Genomic DNA, 7654 nt, shown 5'->3' on the forward strand with positions numbered 1-7654 from the left:
AGTTTAAGTAAACAACCATATGTTCAATATGAAAAAAGGCAATTTTTAATTTTATCTGGAAACGACTATAATGGCATTTATATATGGCAATGTCGAAATTTTTGATAAAATAAACTTTTTGCAAAATATACCAAAATCAACGTGAAAAACACGAACAACATAAACTTTAAAGTGAAGGATTTCTTGTAATAACAACGAAGAAAGTAACTCATTTTTATGGATTCCTTTTTACATCAGTTATATTGTGGTACTAGAACTTTTTGGGATGTAAATAGATAATCTTGAAGTATATGTTTGTTTATTTCAGTTCTTCTTATTGTTTATCGTATGTTATAAGAGTCTCGTGATTAAATTTGGCAATGTAACTATTGTTGACGCACGCGGTAATAGTATTTGCCACGGTCGTCACAATGCAAAAGTAAAGGAATTTTCTCAAAGTTAGATACTTTGCGCTGAAGTTGAATCTATACTTGAAAGAAAAACATGAAAATTTGGAGAGTTGTAGCGTTTAGAAGAAAAATGTACTTCCTTCGCCGGATAAATTGAGTTTGTATCGTTTTAAAAGATATTATAAAGAGACAATGGAATAAAAATTTCAGGTCCATTCCCTGGAGAAATTTGTAAAAAGTGAGTAAACCTTGTTCAAAATTGATGAATCAACTAGTTCTTCGTGCACGACAGTTCGAGAAGCATTGAAAGTGGCAGTTTAAAAAATTAATAAACAACAAGGAGAATTGAAATAAAAAATTACATTTGCACTTCAAGCCTGCATTTACATCCCAAAAAGGTTTAGATACAATGTAATTATTATCTAGTCTAAACAAATTTACAAAAATTACTTGCTTTTATTGTTTTTACACGAGAATCCTTCTGTACTAAAAAATTCTCTCCTTTTGTATTAGAAAAAATTTCCAAACAGCAGAAACTTCTGTATCGGAGATTATTTGAACGTGAATTCTTTAACGTATCCTTAAGTCCTAACATCTCAACTTTATAAATGCTGACATTGTTACTTCTTGCATCAAGCCGCATATACATTTTACGCAGATACACATATTTAAGTGTATATCATATTCAGTTTCTTTAAATTCCAAGCAGATAACTGTCCAACAAAATTTTCATTGTTACATATGTACGTAATTTAAATACACTATTCTCTATTGTCTTTCTTTTTCACTTCGCGTGAAATAATGTCTGAATTTTACTCTTATACGTATATCGTGTATATTTTACAGGAGATACTATATACATATCAGACCAACAATTTCTCAAACTTTTAAAGAAACAGTTAGCGCCTGAATTTCGTTTCTGTATATCCGACCAAACACTGTCTCCTCAAATTTTTTATAATATGTTCTTCCCCAAACTGAAATGACGATGTCTAGTCTACCATATCATAAAATTCCCCATAAATATAGAAATATCCGCAGTACAGCCACTAAGAACCAACCAATTCCCCTTACCAAAGATAATCCAATAAACTTGCCAATAAATTACCAATATATTTCGCTTTCGAGCCATCTCCTATACAACCACGATGATCTTATATTCCAACCATCATCACACGACCAAACCAGTCCTGAAAAATATTCTAACTTGAAGCCTATTAAAAAATCGACTGATTACGGTCCATAGGCAAAATATATAAAATTTAGTGCGGCAATTAACGCGTTAATGGATCAGAAAAGTTTCGCGTGATTCAACGCAGAAGGGGGCAGACCTTGGCGTTCGGTTGGCACGCTCTGATCGATAAAACGGAAGCAGGCATGGTTCATGGGACGGTTCGACGTTGATATCTGGCGAAAAGGGTGCAGGGGCTGGAGTCAATCAGAAGATCAGGATGGGGACGAGACATCAGGGATGGTGTTTCACGACGCGACGAGGTCATCGAAGCAAAGAAAGAGAAGGCAGAGCTTGTCGTTTCACCGCAAACCCGAAAATATCCATGTCGACCGGTATGTTGAAACCTGGCATAAGCTTTGGCCGGTTGCCAAAAGAGCGGTACTCGGTTGGAGGCCACGCCAGGCCAGAGGCGAGCGGCCTCGTCGATCCCAACGTCCGTTAGGCCTCACGAAAAAAAAAAGAAAAAAAACAAGTAAAAAGAAACCAGCCAGAAGACCATAGACCATGTCCGTCTATAACGTGCAAGAAGACTGCGAAACACATGATTATTGATCTGCAAAAGTATCGAAACGGATATAGAGGATATAGCGTTACAAACGTCTTTTAACCAGTTAGCTGTTACGATCTCTTTGCAAAGTGTGTACCTAAAATGTGTGGCAAAAGGTAAGCGATGACGAGTATACTCGTCAAACACAGAGTATGTGTGGCTGTCATAATAGAGAATTAAGTTGTAACGAAATGATTGTTTTATTTTTTTATTTTGTTACTGATAGGGTTCGTGATAACGCAAAATACTGTCGTTTCTTCCTGAAGAGTATACTCGTCCAAAACAGGTAACTGGTTAAATCGAGCCTAATAGAGAAGGACGTAAATTTTATATTTCGATTAACTTTAAACTTTGACGATGATTGGCGATAAAGATGTTTCGCTACTTCCGTTTTGTCACAGATTTTGAATTTTCAGGAGACAACCGTGTGGTAAGCTGCACTTTCATGCCAACGTTCCTTAAACATTCAAGTCTGTCGTCGAGAAGTAAACTGCAATGTTCATCGGACGTTGACGCAAAAGTGCAGCTCATCACACGGTTGTCTACCGAAAAAGCAGCAGCATGACAAGATGGGAGTGGTGAAACATCTCTAGAAATTCCTAAGCGACGTAATCCTTGTCCAACTAACGTAGCTACAGTGAAGCAACAACAGCATACACCGTAATTGACGTCTGTTATACATAATATGCCCATCATACAATGTAAATATTGTATAATGGACATAATATTTGCTATAACATGCAATGTCGGTAATTACTTAATAACAGACTGGTCTAATATAGTATTGTACAAATCTATGTAATATATCTGTATACTATAATAGTCACCCAGAGGTAAATGCGAGTTTAAATAAATAAAATAATAAGAACATAGAAGTAACGTTGCTCGAGGAAGAAATCGAACCACCACTGGGTGATATCAGTCTCTCAAGATTATCACCGAATTACCCTTCGGGAATTTTAATCATCCATTGACCTCTCAACCGGCTAACACCAGTTAACTCGTTTTCTTCTTCGTCGTCCTGATAACTTTGTATCCGAAGACACTCCTATATTATACCAACGTATTATGCAGCGTTCTCCTCGTGGATTTTTATTTTTTTCACAGAAGACAGGAAAAATAAGAACGTCCTGGAATTTTTTTGTGATTGTAGGGGAATCGTTTAATAATGTCCAGCGTTAGTATTCCATCGATGTCTTCATAATATGAACGTTTTTAGGACAGAAACGTGCCTGTTACGACGTGAGAGTCTCTTTTCCTATAGAAAAAACTTCATAAACTTTTTTAAAAGATTCTGCGACACTTACCGATGCTTTTACAATGCGTTATAACATCTATCGTTAAGTAGAGCTTTTTAAAACTTGTTCGATAAAACTACAGATTCGAAAGACAAATTTCGCTTGAAAGATTAACTTACTTAAAATATATCGAACACATATATCGACGGAGTACTTCAAGATTTATCCTCGACAATACCATCAACTGTTGAAGTATTTAATATTCTACATGCGAAGATTGTGCATCTAACAGATAATTATAGTAAGTACTAATTAATCGGCGTAACGAATGATCTAGGCAAATATCGAAAACTTATCGTAAACACTTCAAATAAAAATTAGAATATCGAATTGTACTACGATTAATGGAGTTCCATTATTTAATATTTACAGACATCAAAGTATAAAAATCTGGCGATTTTAAATACATTGCCAATTAGTTGCTGAAACGAGTGGGATGGATTGTTAGAGTAAAACACGTGGTGTGTTCGTTTCCACCCACGGCTACTTTTTTCAGATACCCGTAAATTCGCAATTTACTTCTATTTCTGCAATGACAAACGTCGGTCCTTGAGCGAAGTCATGACGTAACGTATTATCTCAGTGTCAATCTTGAAATTAATGTCCAACTACATCGCGTGAAAGTGTCGTACACGATAATTACGAACAGTAAACTGCCTGATCATTGAATATGCACCAAAAAAATGCCTCTTTTGTGCTATTTAATCGTCACCATACATCTGCCTCCCTTGCACATCTAACACTAAGTAATCGCTTTTAAATATAAATTCTCTTACCAAGTCCACATGTTATTTTAATATTCGATAAAACTACTGTTATCCGTGTAGTCTCTTAATTTGTGAAAATACTATTGGTTTTGCTGAATCCTCATTTCTGAGATATTTGCAAAAATAAGCAAGAATTTAAGTAAAAAAGTAATCACCATCTACTAAGATGGGAAGTAATTATCTTATAACTACCCATAAAATTATGTTACAGAAATAATAGCAGTAACAACAACAATATTACCTTTGTTTTTATTAGTAATTTAACTTATGCCTTTTTTAACAGTAAAAAAAAATACTTTCTTTGCGAAATAGTAGTGAACTTACTGTTTGCTGAAAAATTTACTATTTTTATTACTGTTACTTTCTTAGGAAACTAATGATATATATATACATATAATGAAATGTAATTGTATAAAGAGCGCCATCTTATCAAAGTTATAAACCGTGGATCAAAGATAAGTTAGACACGATAACTATACCAAGATCGTCGGGACAATAGTCTAATGATATTTAATCAAAATCAATTTAAAAATTAAACGTCTGTAGCGTAAAAATTCAAGTGTGAAAATATAGATAACGATAGTAGATGTTGATTTTCTGTATGGTTAACTTAAAAATCTGTCTGACTCACACAGCGCAATATCGCCAACCAAAATGATACCACTAAAATAATAAAAACGAATTAATCGTCTCAAATGCGTAGAAAGGTATATACATATGTATATATGTAAAATATTGATTTGTGTAAAAATGATAAGCATTTTTTTTCATTAAAAAAAAAATTATTTTTCTGCAGATATGTACGCTTATGTATTCCAAACAGATTTTTGATTTACTTCATAATTTTCCCTTTAAAAACTATTAAAGTTACCCATGACTCCCACGTGCTCAGGGTAAACTAACCTCTTAAAAGTAAATAAAAGTTTTCAGAAGAACTCGTGAACCTTCTTTGGTTGAAAACCTCACTCGTCAAATACCAATCTAACCAGCAAACGTTTATCCACATTATAACTACTTAAAACCTGAAACAAATAGCTAGAACCTAAAACAAATACAGATCGGCCAAATTACTAGATAGCAATAACATAATGATTTTCAAATATTTCTAATGATTTTTATGATTACTCACTCTAATCGCCTCATGTCACCTTACAATGAAACCTATTTCATCGCGAATAGCATATGAAACTGGTTGCAAAGCCGAATGGGAAGTAAGCCATTACGTTGAATCAGGGAACTGTCCTTAATTTACTAGCTCTATGTTTCGAATTATTGGTACAACGCCGTTAAGATAATTAACTTCCACTGGATTACCACGGTTTCACTCTTTTTTTTCTCTACGTAGCGTACAACGCATTTTACTTTTTGCTTCACTTTTTTTATTTCTATTTTTTTGTTACCGATAGACAAAAGTTGAACGAATGCCGCGATTGCGCAAAACACAATTACCTGAGGTGGACTCGAACCTTGTTCCATAGATAATGCAGCTCTCATGAAAGTCGGATTATTGCTTCTCGATATACATATGTAACTCGAGAAACGCACTTTGGATCGTTACTTACATTTTACGCGTCGCACCATGTAAACTGCTATGTAAATTAACCTAGCGAAAAAGCGTGTCTTCAGGGAAGAAGCAATGACACGTTTGAAATGGAGCCTCAGTGGATTATTACACCAGAGCTCTTTTACACAATAATTTATTAACCGTTGTTAGTGTACATTAACAAGTGATAAATCATAAATCATACATATAGACTTGTATTGTACAAATGATTCTTATAATCTTGCAGTCTTATATCGAACAGGACAATCCTTGTAATTTATAAAATTCACTTGTAGAATTGCATAAGAAGAGATATTGGTAACTTGTAATTTCTAATTTATATAAATTTTGCTAATAATATTGGAACAAACGTGTTAAAGAGAAATAAAAGCTAAATAATTTCTAAACTCCATACAAATGTAATTCCATTTGTGAAGCTGACGTAGAACCATGAACGTCAGTTAAGATAGATATGGTCGAATAGCAAGCTAAGTAAACACATACGCAACCAACATTTTATTTCATTCTCCCTTCTTTATTACTCCCCCACTCTGTTTCTTTTAACACATTCCATGTACACCAATTTTATACGATTTGTACAAACCGCGTGGAACATCAATGATCCATGTGCCCACGTGTGTTCATTATACTTGTTAAATAAATTATATTTCATAATTACAAAATTATTATCAAAAATGACCTAATTTATAAAATATTGATATACTCTAGTGTTCAGGAACTATTTCGTGATTTTATATGTCTAGTACGGAATGTGTCAATAAACTTGAAAGAACACGCATTTTTTAAATTCAAAGCAATCGAAAATGAAATACCAAAGAATAACAAGGCATTGTTGCAAATAGTAATCCAGAAAAGAATATGATTCTATGGACAATTGACATTCAATAAATATAAGTCGATAGTTTTATCATGAAATTGTCGCTTTGCATTGAAATCTATCACATGACATTAAAAGCATTCTTCCCATGATCAAATCGGAAAGGTTAGTTAAAATCGCTTAGTAAAACAGTCGTATTGAGCCGAACTGAACCGAGCATATAGGTTGAGCAAGTGAAAGTGAGGTTAGGTTGGTAACATCACGTGGTGCACCACGGGGTCCAAACGAGGTTAATCGAGAGACCAAGAAGCGAGCGCCGGCGCAACCAATGAACATAAAATGCGTGCTTACTATTCTCTATTCCTTTTTTCCTATCTTACTTCAACGAAATCCCTCAAATAACCTTGTCTTTTTTTCATTTCCTTTATACGTTACTGCTCGATACCAATGAACGAGAGGAAGAAAAAGCAAACCATTAGCATAAAAATTTAAACGTCACAAAACCCCTCCATGTTCAAAGAAAAATATCGACGACGCGACACAGCGATTCGTCAATGAAAACACGAGAGAAAAACGTGTTTGGCATTCGTCGAATCGCCGCCAGTCAGCGCTGAAGTAGTATTGTGCGCGAATTTCGAAGAAAAGGAAAAATGCGCGTTCTAACAAGGCAGAGAACAAGCTAGGGATAGGAGGGGAGATTATCGAGCTCGAACAGAAAAGATACGCTAAAAAGATATATCGTTATATTTATCTGAAATTAAATAGTATTACAGCGGATACTTACCAATCAATGGAAAAATACTAGGTTGATCGAGTAGCGACTTAAGACTGTTTTCAACAAGAGTGGGAGAGGAACGATCCTTGTCACTCATTTCACGCACTGCGCCACGAAGCCGCACGTTCTGAGGGTTACACACGCACACCACAATCCGTTCAGTACACGGAACACCGCACGAAAGAACGAACGGCAGATATAGATAGACTTTCTATGTGTGTACACACGGGACTATACAAACTGCAAGTGTGTACGCGTAGGAG

At 34.8% G+C, this 7654-nt stretch overlaps 1 long non-coding RNA gene across 1 annotated transcript; it reads right to left on the minus strand.

Moving 5' to 3' along the window:
• Window positions 1-5675, minus strand: LOC132913796 (uncharacterized). Its single transcript, XR_009659456.1, has 3 exons — window positions 5365-5675; window positions 3588-5277; window positions 1-3428 (listed from the first exon to the last, which is right to left on the minus strand). It is a non-coding gene; the product is annotated as an uncharacterized LOC132913796 (long non-coding RNA).
• Between the last annotated feature and the right edge of the window lie 1979 nt (window positions 5676-7654).

This window comes from Bombus pascuorum, chromosome 13 (genome assembly GCF_905332965.1).
Source record: "Bombus pascuorum chromosome 13, iyBomPasc1.1, whole genome shotgun sequence".
NCBI lineage: Eukaryota > Metazoa > Arthropoda > Insecta > Hymenoptera > Apidae > Bombus > Bombus pascuorum.